This window comes from Haemorhous mexicanus, chromosome 3 (assembly GCF_027477595.1).
Source record: "Haemorhous mexicanus isolate bHaeMex1 chromosome 3, bHaeMex1.pri, whole genome shotgun sequence".
Taxonomy (NCBI): domain Eukaryota; kingdom Metazoa; phylum Chordata; class Aves; order Passeriformes; family Fringillidae; genus Haemorhous; species Haemorhous mexicanus.
In genome coordinates, this window is record NC_082343.1 from 21,221,409 (window position 1) to 21,235,731 (window position 14,323).

General features: G+C 36.5%; 1 protein-coding gene across 1 annotated transcript in view; it reads right to left on the bottom strand.

Moving 5' to 3' along the window:
* Positions 1-14,323, bottom strand: part of SPATA17 (spermatogenesis associated 17) — an 86,117-nt gene that overhangs the window by 510 nt on the left and 71,284 nt on the right. The window lies entirely within an intron of this gene.

Consider the following 14,323-nt stretch of genomic DNA (forward strand, 5'->3'; position numbering starts at 1 on the left):
AATGGTCTTGCTATATTTAAACTTTTCTACCCTGGTTAACACTGAAATAGAAGTATTAAAACAGCTCCATAAGAAATATTTTTTAAAAATTAATATGCATTAATTAAGCGCTAGTGGCAACAAATTGATTAGGACAAGAAGGGTGATTCCTGAACATGTTTTTTCCCAAGGTAAATTTCTTTATTACACTCAATTTTTTAAGTGCAAATGCCTAAAAATCAAAACTGAATAAGGGAAACACAAGTGAAGCTGTGCCTTTAGAGTGCAACATCAATTCAGTCAACAAACAAGAAAGTAAAACAAAGTGTTCTAAACCATATTTTGATTTGTCTACTTAGTAATAAATACTCATGGTAAATGGTTAGCAAGTCCATGGTATTTAAGATCAAGGTTTTAAAACCTTCTTAATAAAATTATTTCTGTGAACCTGAAGTACTGAAGATAGTACAACAATAGAAAATACTTGGTTTGCTTTAAAATGGTTTTTACTTTTAGAAAGCAACATGCCACAGATGAACTCTCAGCTTTCTAGGATCTGATGATTCATTTTTAAGAAGTTGTTCTGAGTACTTTGTATGGTTTTCTATTGCCAACAAGTAGCTCTGTGAAAGTGGAGGAAATGGAAACATCTTCATGCAATGTCTGAGGCCATGAGTTAAAGAAAGGGAAAAGTTTTATCTTTTCAACACATTTTCCAATCTGAAAGGTTTCATTTCATCTTTAAAAGAGAATAAAAACTATTTTTTTAAGGACATGAAACAGAATTATCATTCCCTGGACAATTTGGATTTAGCTACTTCACAGAGCACAGTTCAGCCGTACCTCTATCAAGAGAGCACCTCTGACTTTGAGTAAGCTTCATGCAAACACTAAAAGGGCCCACCTGCCTTTCATCTGCATTGCACTTTGCCAAACTGAGACCATATCATTTCTTACATCTTGTACTTAAATTTGTTTACTATGATTCCTCCAAATTTCTGGTGCATAAATCTTAAAGTAGCAAGGTAGACATACATTCAAAATTAAATAATCGGTGTGTGGTGTGAAAGTGGGTACTATCCCATTCCTAAATGATTTACAAGATTTACTTTTTAATGTTTCTCTATGCCTTGTTTTGGCCAATTTCTTATTCAACAGAAACAGCCTATTTGCATATTTTGATATTAAACTTATAGAATGGCACAATATTCTAATTTTCAGTGTCTGTTCAGCATCACAAGCACCTTCTTACCATAGGAAACTTCACCCATATAATTATTATAATAAATATTATAGTATCTCCAACACAACTGCAAATGGTTTCCTTCTAAAGCGAAGCTAGTTATATTTAATTCAGTAAATTAACCAGACTAATTCTGTTCATAGGAATGGAAAAATCAACAAACCAGCTCCAGTTGCTGAGAAAGCAAGCAGATAATCCAGCAATAATTTAGGATTAAGCAGTAACTCAGAGCAGAACATGGTATCTATTATTTTTAAAACAGAAAGTGTCTCATTAATTTGCATGCAGGACAGTTACATACAGCTTAACAAATCGTGAACAGTTTAGCAAGTGGTGAATTTTGGGCGAGACAGGGAGACCAATGAAACCTGTGCAGCCCCCTATCAGGATAAAATCAGGAATGGGATGGTTGAGCCTTGCAGAGATCGTTATTTGCTGGAGCAGACGGCTTTTGCTATTAGGATTCCTGGCCAAACAAAAACAATTGGCTGCCAAAATTAGCTCCTTGGGACGATTTAGGAGCCTTTGAAGTGAGCAGTGTTTTTGAGCTGGAACTAAGCCCAGGTCCAGCTTCAAACTCAAATCAAAATGACAAAGAGGAAATTTTTTGTGCCACACGCCCCCTCAGTGTAAGATTACTTTGGTTTGGCAGCTGTACTGTTTATCTTGTTATTTAAAACTATTCCACTAGTTACTCACAACTGAGCATTTAAACAACTGGCACTGATTATGACAACAGCAGTTATGTTTGACCACATTTAGGAAACATTACAAAGTCTGATGGATAAATAAAAGCATTCCTGGCTTTAGAGTTACATTAATTAAAGAAGTTTAGGATGTATACTAGGTAATAATTGCATAGCATGCATATAAAATATAAATATCTTTTTGGGAAACAGATCTTGTTTCTATTTCTTCTATATTTGAAGATGAAAATTTAAATCAGATTTCAACAGAGAGATAAAAGTAAGGCCTGAAAACACCACCTGGCCTTGCAAGATCTACCTCACAGCACAAAGGGAAAGGAATTGGAGGCCAGGTTCTCACATCCATCTAATATGATGGTGAAATGACCACTCAAAACATGAAGAGAAGCATAGTGATCCACTGCTCATTGATTCTGTTGGGAATCGTCTTGAATTTAGGCTGTTTGGTACATAGCATAGAAGTTATGAAGTTATGTAAATAATCCTTTTGAAGAACATAGGTTGTAAGTAGAGAAAAACAGGCTTCTTCAAAATTATTTTCACCATCAGTTCCTCTCTGTTGGTAGCTGGAATAAGTAGACCTACAAATATGAATTCACACATACTGGTGAGCTCAGTCTATAGCTTTGCACTCTTGGGACCACAGGAACATGGAGCTGAGTTTTATGGAATTTTTCCACAATGCATTCTTAAATCATACCATACAACTGTCAGCATCAGAGACCTGTAATTCTCAGCATTGAGAGCTACTTTGAAATTCCCAAACAAAGTTGGTATAACACTTCTTTTTTAAACTTGTCCAGCTTTGACTCCTTTCATTCTAGTGAATTGTAAGTGACTCAAGTTCAACTGACAGAGCTTCACAATACCTATGGACCCTTTCAATATATTATATACTTGAGCTTGTGAGCTCATCAGTTTGAAACTATGGAGTCAGAAAAGGTGGCATCAAGCCACCAAAGATTTGTCTCAATCAGCACTCTGATGTCATAGATTAGACTTGCCAAATGGTTACATAGTCTATATTTGGAATGTTATTAAAGCAAATTCCAAAGACATTTTTCATCTGACAATGCAGACTTACATAAATACAGATCACGTACAAATGCTGGCAAATGAACAAGACCTTGTAGAGCATCAGATTGGTTTGGAGGCCCTTGAAAATGACTTCTCTGATATCCTGGAAACAAATTTGTACTAACAGTGTTTCTTTCCAAGCAATTTTGATAGTACTGTACAATATCCCATGACATAAAAATGCAGTTAAAAATGAGATAGAAATTGCCATTGAGTATCTTCTTGGAAATTTAAGGAAGTAGAAAGTCAGCTGCCTCAGACCAAAGCAAGAACAGACAAACAGCAGCAGCATATTGACTCTCATATTCTAAGGCCAGAAAGCACTATTATTACCATTTATTCTCAGCTCCTGCATACACACTTCAGGGTAATTTCACATATCAAATCTCTCAAGTCCATAATAATTATGAAACTGTTAAGCATGCGATTAACTTGGAACAATATAAGCATACAAAAAACTCACATTATCTGATTTACAGGATAGGATAGCCATTCCTTTTTCTGTAATGAAAAAACTTGTGTTTGCTGAATAAGTAAAGATTTGGTTGCATGAGTTGAGACTAAATTTGTGTTAGGCTGTACAAATATAGATTTCCTTCACGGGTTAGTAGAAGCAACTTGTGCAGAAGTTTCAAATATAAATTGTATAATGAAAAGCATTCTCTGAAATATAAAGCCTTCCATCGATAGCAGATATTCAGAGCAGTGATTCCCCTTCTGAGTCAATCAAAAAATACTAAAGACAGTGTATACATGCATTATGTCAAGCATGGCACCGTGTGCTGTGTAAAAGGTAAACCAATCCATGAAAAGTTTGCATCTGAGAAAAAACTTTTTTGTAGTGCTGGAATTGTATCTGTTGCTCCTATAGAGACATTAGGCCTTTTCTGTTCTTCTCTTTACGGAATGCCTATTCTGAATGTAAATTCTGTTAGGAATTAATGGCAGAAGGAATAACTGAAAAATGAGCACAGCTGCTGGAATAATAATTCTATCTTCATGCTACTGAGTAGTAAAACCAGGAAACAATACTTTGAAACTATTATCCACAGGTACACACCGAGACCTTAGAGGATGCAGTGGGAAATTCTGTACAAATGTCCCTGCAGCAGGAATGTTCTTAGTGTAGTGTAAGCCACTGAGCAATCCTGCTTTCCCACAAAGTCAGGAGACATCCCATGTGCATAGCTCCTTTGGAAACCAGGCAGTACTGCCAAGTGTCACCACTCAGCTCTTGTCCACACCCCTACCTGTTAAACATTAAGTGGTCATGTTTAAGAGTTTCCTATGATCCTAATGCTTGTAATAGTAAAATTAAAGTTTTGATTTGAGCTGTCATAGTAAGCCTTCTGACCTGTTAATAGCCACAGAGGTCTCTAACAAGGAAGCAAACCAGAAACAGCAAGCTGTTAGACAAGTAAAATGTTGATCCAGCTAACTTTTATTCTCAGCAAATTTATCAATACTGGTTAACAATACTTCCAACTAGTACAGGGCCTTCTGACATGACAAAATGAGTGTAACAGCCCATTCTGTCAATACAACACAAATGTCATTTCAAGTACTCAAAACCCACTAAGCTACCCTAAAAAAGATTGATTTATCTGCTCCAGTGTTTCTTTGGGGCAAACTTTTCTCACAACTGAAACCAATTAGTGGGCCTGGCACTTGTAGTGCAAAATGTAGGTCAGCATCAAGTAATAAAAAAGTATTGACTTTTCTCTGTCTGTAAGCAGCATGAAAGGGGTGCCATGGCCTTGTCGTATATGAAAAGAGCTCCATTAATTTCACTTATTTCAACCAGGGCTGTCAAATACTAATGCTTCTATTGCACTTTTCACACAAAGTACATTGACACCAATCTGGCCCCACTGTAACAAGTTTACAATATTTCAGTCAGTGAAAGGGGTACTATAATTTTTAATTCCCTGTTGTACATTTAGTCTCTTTAAGCAGCACTGCTCATAAGACTTACTAAGAGATATGAACTGGGACATTAATAACAGCTTCACACTACTTCCCATGGGCAACAGAACCTATTTCTTGGGCACAGCTTAAACAGCTAATTAACCATAAAGTTCAGGACACAGTTGTTTTGGCATAACTGTTTCTGTGGCTGGTGGGGACAGACTGACAATTTTACTTTCTGCTGTGAAGAAAAAAAGCCAAAATCTAAGAAGAGGTCTTCCATGACTTGAGGCCATAAAATTGAACAGCTGATGTGTTAACCAATTAGGTCAACCAGCCCCTTCATAGAAGAGATAATAACAAAAGCCTGGATCATGCCTTAGGGGCTGGATCTCATTGTGTCAGCACAGAGGTATTGACTCCCAGGGAAAAGCTGTCTCATCAGAGCTCCCTGCCCCACAGCTGATAAGTGACCACTGCTGTGATGAAGGGAGTAGAATTGCACCTTTCCCTATTCATCTTACCAACATGATGCAGAGGAGAAGGATGAACAAACCTCTGCCTCCTCCTTCAACTGTGTACTACTGATACCAGTATGAAAATCTCTACATTTTGTTCTTTCTGGTAGGAGCAGAAAGAATAAAACAATAAAGTTTTCATGGAAGCATACATGAGTTTTTCCATATTGTGGATAGACACAGCAGAGGTCAAACTGACCCAAAATGTTATAATCCTGTTTCCCTCTAGTCCCTGCAATTTGTCTTCTAAACTGACTTTTCTTTTTTTCAAGTAAAGTTTTATGGTTCTTGTTGACAAGCTTGAGGGCTCTGAGTGTGATGCCTAACTCATTCCCTAATTACCTCCTGCAAATGCAAACATCACCACCAACAATAAAACTCTTTGATTTAAAAAGACTGGGTGACTATGGTAAAAGGCAATTTTCTACTTGCTTTAATGACTTTGTAAGTCTTACCCTTTGAATCAACTTGCTATTAGATCTTAAAATAGAATGATATTGTATAGCCATCATAAAAGGCAACTTTATAACCTTCTGTGTTACTCTTACATCAGGCAAGTTTCTTTCTATTTGTTAGTTTTAGTCTTGTATTGACATTATGATAATGTGTTGTAAAAAAGAATCAGGAAATTATGTTCACAGTAGGAAATTTAACAACACTATTTTAATATCCTATCTTCCAAACAGAAAGAGAAAACGGTAATTGCTACTTAATTTATGTAACAAACATTTCATTATTTTTACACTTAATTTTTCATGGATATTTATAACCATCACTGACTCTTACATGTTTTATTTTTTATGAATTAAAAATGAGGAAGCCAAACTCAAACAGTGCTTGCTAGAAATTGTGAAAGATTTCTAATGCTGGCTCATGAGTTTGAAAAACCACTGACTTGATAATCACATGGATTTAGATGCTTTCTGTGTGATGTGTCAAGTACAAGCAGCACAGCCAAGTGTGCTCCCTTGGGACAGCCAAAAGTGGAAATTATAACTCCATTCCTCCCTTTCTGGAGTATTGGAAAAAGGAGTGTTCTGCTACTCATCTGTGCTCACTGAAGTTTCCTTTCATCGCTCTGCAGCTAAATTTTGCTAATTCGTGCTTTGGAAATAGTTGGAGGCAACTGACAATCAAGCTCTAAAACTTCTTGTCCTCATCTGTGCAAGGTAGGAGAATATGTTCTAGGCTTGAAAAGAGCCTATTTTAGCTCCTGCATGGTTAGAAGCAGTTTGGAGAAAGGAACAAAAGTGTATCCTCTTTCACAGCTGCACAAATTAAGCTACAACATGACAGAAAATAATGCTCTTCAAAATGCAATAGTTTGAGCCACTGTACAAGGAAAGCACACTATTCCTAAAGTAAGATGTTATGTGATAGCCATGTTCATTAAGGATTACAAATGTGTCAACCCTTAACGTCCTTTCTCACAAGCAAATTATCTTTGGGTTTCGATGGAAGTTTTGTGCAAGGAAGGACAAAGGAAAAAAAGGGGAAGGACATGGTCCAGTAATTATTTTTTCTGTAAGTATTGCCTCTGTGAAATTAACCTGGGATCTGAAACTAGGCTGTCCTTTTTGTCATGTGTAATATAACCGGCAATGAAGATTTGTGGTCCAAATGTGCATTTGTTGCATTTACTTAGTCCCCTGCAGTCATTGTGGTTGCCCAAGGGGAAGGAAGGGTGGAATTCCCAGCTGTACTCTCTACATTCATTTATTCCATTTATTAATGATCTGCAAGCCAGGGCACTGTCTGGTCCTTCCTCTAAAACATGGGCTAGTTTTGCAATGCTTTAGAAAGAAATGCAGTCTCCCTTATAAATAACTGTTCAGATAATTAATTTCTTTAAGTGTATAAAGCTAACCTACAGAAGAAGAAGTCACCTTGATGTAGACACTTTCCAGGTACTTGGAGACCTGTTCAGAGTCACTATCAACATTGCAAGTATAGTTTCCTGCACAAAAGTTACAGTGCATGTTCTACCATACTTTAGGCAATGTTATGAAACATCACCCAAATTCTATTCTGAATGTCTATATATGAACCAAAATTGCAAAGATAATACTCAATTTTTTCACTATGTAGTCTTTTTTTTAAAAGTAAATTAAATTAAGAAACCAATGTGAATTTCTCTGCAAGCTATTTCATACTCGGATACCCTTGAACTTTACTGAATCCGGGCTAAAAAACAAATGTGCAGTTGAAATAGTTCAGTAAGTATTCAGAATCCCAGGAGGTGTTTATTTGCTGTCATGCAAATATCTACCTCCTAACAAAATATCTCTGAAGAGGGGAGTAGAAGTTTATCTTAATCTATTTAAGATTTATAAATAACATTGTCAAGAACAAAAACACTCTAATGAGAAATATATAGGACTTTAAAGAAGTTATTAAATCTGAGGGGGAGCCTAACACATATTCCTGTGTAGAAAAAAAACCCACAGACTTAAAAATCATCTGATGAAAAAGAGTAAAGGACATATTTTCACAACAGTATTTTTAAACCAGCTTCTTGTCTTGTCCATCACACACACTCCACTAGCAACAGGACTTGCATTAGAAACTATTGCACTTAGGGACAAACATCTTGACTTAGGCCATTTGTAAGCTGCCCCCTTCATTGTCTAATCTGTTCAACTACCACATTCTCTTTCCAGCTGAAAATAAGCCAGTGCCAAGTGCTCACTGCCAAGAAAAACTCAGATCCACTTTTAACCTGCTAAACTAAAGCCAGAAAATATTTAACCTGCCAAGACCAAGTTGCAACTCTCTGTAACTTGCCAAAATCATGCCACCAGGAGTTAAGGAGGAAAAATTCTGAGTTGAAATCCTCAAGTGAAAGTATTTTTACCTTATTTGGCTTTCCGATATGCCTCAAAACCAGTACTTCAGCTAGATTCAGTTAGATTCAGTTGGTTTCACATGGTTCTGGATGACACTTTCTAACCTGATTGTTTTCTGTGATGCAATTACTAGATATGCAGATCAAAGAACAGTGGATGATGCAGTCTGAGCTTTAATAAGGCTTTCAACACAATCTCCCGGAGAATCCTTTTAACCAACCTGGTAAATTATAGTCTAGATGTGCAGACTAATAGACTAATAGCTGCCTGGAGTCTCAGGTTCAAAGGACAGCAATGAATGGCTTCTCCTCAACCGAAACCTGAGTACCAACATATTTCCTCAGGTGCTGTCTTGGGGCCTATCTTAATATCTCCCTCAGTGACCTGGAGGTGGAGATGGAATGCACTCTCCTCAGGTTCCTGGATAACACCAAAGTAATGGGTACCATGGGGACGCTGGAGGGCTGTCACTCAGAGTGATGCAGACAGGCTGGAGGAATGGCCTGACAGAGCTTTACAAAACACAGGATGGACAAATTCACCTGGCACAGACTCATCCTAGAGGAAAACAGGCTGGAGGCTGACAGGCTGGGCAGCAGCTCTGCAGAAGAGGAGCTGCTGGTCCTTGTAGGCAACTGGCTAAACATGAGTCAGCAGTGCGTCCTAGCACTGATGAAAGCTAAAGAGAAAACCAGCTTTCCTCCTCCAGAAATACAAGCTACCTTCAGAAGAGACAGAAATGATCAAACAAAAATATTTCCTCACTTTGCAGGCAGCTTACTTTGCAGATGGGCTAACACTAGAGAAACTACTCATCTTCAATCCAGTGTTTACAAATGCTCTCATTAATCAATAAAATGAGAACAAAATCTTTTAGACTAATACCTATTGCTATTTTTTCTGTCTGTATTTACTCATATATGTTAACATATCTTCTTTATGTGTCATGTTTTCAGTGGCACTTTTTCTTCTGTGTAAATCCACCAGTTCTTTGATACAGTTCAGGAATAGCACCAGCTACAGTGATTACTCACTAAGGTGCCACAGATTTGTTTTGGCATTGGCATGAAGTTCGTTCTGACAAACTTGCCGATTAAAAGCTTTGGGGAGAAGTACAGCTGGTATTTATAGCCAAACATTGTTACAGATTCAACATTCTTCAGAAAAAAATATATGGATTACAGTTATTAGCACAAATTTTAAAAATAGATTGCTGAGCAATTCAAAAACTAAAATCATGCTGCATTGGTTCTGATATGAATACATGTTATGTATATATTAAATGCAACAACTTGTGTAGTGATAGTCTGTGGTTGTGGTCTTTTGCATAAGCAAAAGTTTGTTTCATTTTTCAGCTGGGTAACTTCTGAACTAGATTCAATACTGCTGGCCACACTGAGGAAAGAATTTAGACCGAGACTTTAACATCTATGCCTTTAATGTCTATACAGAACTTTCAATGTATAGCTGAGTATGATTATATCTTATAAATGAAGAGGAACTGGGAATTTTTACAATGTTTTATATGCTAATTTATTCATTGACAGAGTAGTAGCAATATAAGTTATACTGTAAAGTTTCCCATACTTCTCTGAGGACTTCAGATTTGAACTGAAGTGTGGAAATTCTTTAAATAGCAACACATTTTGGCCTTCCTTTTGCCAAAGGCTTGGGCATCTGCAAAAACTACAAATCATGCCAAACTCTTTGAGTGATATATGGAGGACCACAACCCACCAGGAAATAAGCTAAGACGAAGTCATTTATTTCATTTAAGTCTTTCAGTGGGATTTGAACCATCCAGCCCACAAACCATGTCTCAGGAGATTGCAGTGTACATCCAGCCCACAGTAATAATGATTCATATACATATATGTGTATATGCTTTATTGCTACCTTTAGCTGGATTAAAAGCAATATATCAAATTTTATATTTCTGCTTCTTTTATTAGCTTTCTAGCACTTGATCAGCTGATAGAGGCAATAATGAAATGTTTTTTTATAAACTGGAGTTTGTAAGTCCTGTCCTGAGAATGTAATATTTCAAAAAATAGCCTAAGCTTTGGGGAAAAAACCAATTACAGAAACAGCATTAAAAATGCCAAGCACTGGGCAGAAGCAATTCTGGATCAGTTTAAAAAAGTGATTGATGAAACTCTAATCTGAGCTGAAGGAACAGTTTCACGACAAGCTGTGACCATTCCACACACTTCATTAGCTGCCATAATTAGCCTGGTGTTTCAATTTGTTAGAACTGGTGGGGACAATTTTACTCAGAATGCAAACATCAAAAAACAGGGTGCCTCAGACTTCAGAAGAGGCTGATGAGAAGCTTTTCTAGTCTTTGTTAACTAAAAGATTAATTACAGCTGATGGGAGGCTGTATTCTGATTGTCACTCTGTCTATGTGCATTACTTTTAGCATTAGAAGAAAGACATGGTTGACACTACACTGCTCAATCAAGCAGCTTTGCATTAGTGCACAAAGTGTGTTAATATGCAATGTTTTTATTGTTGCTCTTTTTCCTTCCCTGCCCCCCACTAAATTTAAGGTTTTCACACCTAACCAGTTATTCTTTAAAAGAGCAGGGTGTTTGCTTGGTAATGACAAGCACTTATCATACATGCTGCCATTCCTTCACGTGACTACAGGTGAGAAATACTGACATGTCTCTAAGCTACCAGCCAGGAATACTATTACTTTCTATTACCATGATCAGAATGTAAATACCTTCTCAAATAATCTCATTATGAGAAACAAAACCAATACAGTTGTGAAACTGGTACTGTGTGCTTCAGCCTTTGTACCCTACCCCTCTACCTCAGGTGTGGTTACCTCTATACATTAATTCACCAAAGCTTGTAAGGTTGTTTATATGGAAGTGAAGTTTGAATTTGAAATGCAAAGGTTAGTCCTGAATAATTGCATAACTTTCATTCTAGAACATTAACACATGGCAAATCACCTACTCATAAAAACACTCCTCATGTGGATATGCCTTTCACTTTCCCTACAGGTGCTATCAACAAAAACTGTAAGAGAAGAAATGATACAGCTTAACCTGAGTTTGTAAAGGGCATGTTGAAACCAGCTCTTCATTGCATTACATTAATAAACACTGAAGTGTTTATTCATCTGGATATCAATGCAAAGTGGATATCATACCATGATTTAAAATGGGGCAAATTAGTCCAGAATTTATTCATAATATAAATTTTGAAGAAAGAAGCAGTAGAATCTTACATCAAACCATTAAGACAAAAAGCAGTCTGTACTACTTTCCATGTCTCATTCATTCCAACATAACTGCACAAAGCTTTTACTGTGGTTTTTCCTATTCAGGGAATGCAGGTTACTCTAAAATCCATTTTTATGCAATGAAGCTCTACTGCCCTGAGAATAATGTACTTTTGCTCTCTGGACAGAGCATCAAAACAAACAAAAAATCCGCAAACTTACAGACTTTCCTTCAACCTGGGCTCATACCTGGCATAATACCTTAGAACACCTGTAGATGTTATTAGCATTTAAATTATAAAACCATACAATCATAATGAGTCAGTGTAGCAAAATCACTAAGTCAGACATCATTTCAAGATGCAACAGTCTGCAGTCCTATGTGAACCTGTTGCAAGAAAGTCATCAAAATATGTGTCTCTCATCTTAGACCTCAATTTTGCAAACTCACCAGCAATGTACATTTAAATATGAGATTTTACAAGTCTACTTTTCTGAGAAAATAGGTAACACCATTTTTCCTAGAACATTCTGTCTGAATTGCATATTAAGTATATTCATTATGGGTCAGACTCTTATCTCATGCCAATTCATCCAGCTCCATGGATGTATCTCAGTTACACTATGGCTGAGGACCAACTCTCAGACCTGCAGCTTTCAACAGTTGTACGGCCCATGTAATTCTCAGACAATTGTAAAAAGCTTTTGGTTACGTTAATTTCAACTCTATTTAACAAGCTCAAACAAGGTCTTGATGAGTATTATCAAATAATAGGTAGCTTGCTTTTGCAGATAAGTTCCATAAAGAATTTTAAGGTGACTTCGAAATACAGCCTTTTTAATTCAATATTGTGGCAAATTGAATTGAGTTGAAATACATTATGTTTGACATACATATAAAAAAATCTACTTAATTCCAAGAATAATGAACAGTCTATCCAAAACTGATATGAAAAGGCAAGGCCACAGATTTCCCAGTTCAGTGTATGGATTTTGAATTCCAACAAACAAAATCATGTCCAAATAGTCAACACCTAAAACCAATATAAACAAATTAGGTGCAACTCCAGGATCTACTGTTCCTAGATTAACTGATTTTTTTTGCAATTTAAAGCTGTGCCACAAATTACTGAAATGCACTCTAAGCACATGCTGAAGGAATTGGGCAAGATACTCTATTTCTAAAGTGTTTCTGACTAAATAAGAGGCTTTAAAATGTCTAAGCAATGTGTACAATGGGAATTATTTATAAAGCTTAAACATACATACATCTCACACACAGAAACACTGGTTAAAGTTAACTCTTACTAAAAACACAAGGTTTTCTTTTATACCACTAAGATGCAAGTTACATTATTAAATGAGGAAGGTAGGGAAAGCAAGACATTTATCATCCAACAGACAAATGACAGAGGATTGCTAGTTAGACAGTATAATAAGTGCCATCTAATTTTCTCCTTCAAATCAATTTATTCTTCAAAGCCTCAGATCATCATCAAGGGACTGCGTTTTCCCGCTGAGAAATTACAGAACTGAAAATCAGGTTTTATAAAATATTCAACTAGTTGCCCACAAACCCTTACAAATAACCATTAGAATGGATTTGATTGGACTAGTGGTGACAGTATCTCTTCTTATGCAAATAATTGAATGGTTTGACTCTTCTCAGTTACTACTTTGTAGCATTACTTCAAAATCAGACCCTGTGACTCATCAGTTACCACTAGAAAGTTTTTTCAGCCCTCTAGTTATGCACAGATTCTTTTCTGCATTTAGTTGAACATTAGCCAAGGGTACATTTTGCATGTTTTAATTTGCTTCACAGTGTTTACCATCTTTCTACAACCAGGAAAATAATTTGAAAGCTCAATGATAGTTAATAATAATTAATAATTGTATATCAAGAATAGCATTTTTCAAAAGCAACCCAACAGTGGTAACCTTAAGGTTTTTCTCAAAGGAAGCAATCTACAACTCAGAACCTTTCCAGTGAGAGCACTGAAACTGATCTTCATAACAAAATGTAATTCTGTAAATAAGTCACAGTCACAAGGAACCTGGAAAGATCATCATGTAAACTGTCAGAAGTAGAAATTGTCATTTGCTTTCCTGGAAAATGAAATGGGTGCATCTTATAAAAAGAGAGACTTCATTCTAGTCCTGTGAATGAGAGGCAATGTCTGGTGTTCCTATTTTTGAACATGGCATACTCCTCCTTTCCTCAATACCTTTCCTTCTCAACAGTACATTATGACATTTACAAAAAAAAAAAAAAAAAAAAGAGAAAGAGATCAGCAGTAGAAGTTGTAAAAGTTACTTTAAGATACTTTTTGTTACCCAGTTTCAGAGACCATCTGCTTATTGAGTTCTTCTGTGATATTAAATTGGGAAACACTGCTCTTTTTCTGTACTATTTAATCAGGGAGACAAACACCTGAGCTCCACAGAGCTCACAGCTCTCAAGAGTAATGCTGTTGAGGGAATGAACCTATGTGGAGGAAGGTAATCACTATTTACAGCAGCATTCTGGCTCCAAGTGATTCTTTTGAGAGCAGAAAATATATGTTACAGGGTAGAGCAGACAGACTTTTCTTGAATAGTACACTATGTATTGTTGTAGGACCAGATCCTTGGATTTAAATGATTTGTTTTGGTTCAGAACTCAAGATACCAAAAAAAGTGAGAGAAAGCTGTGTTTTGTTGGAAGAGATAGCTGATAACTCAAACTAAGGGTCCACTTGGAGCATCTGAATAGATTCATCAAGTCATGCCAGCAGTAATAACCATGCAGGAGTCATGTCATGGGC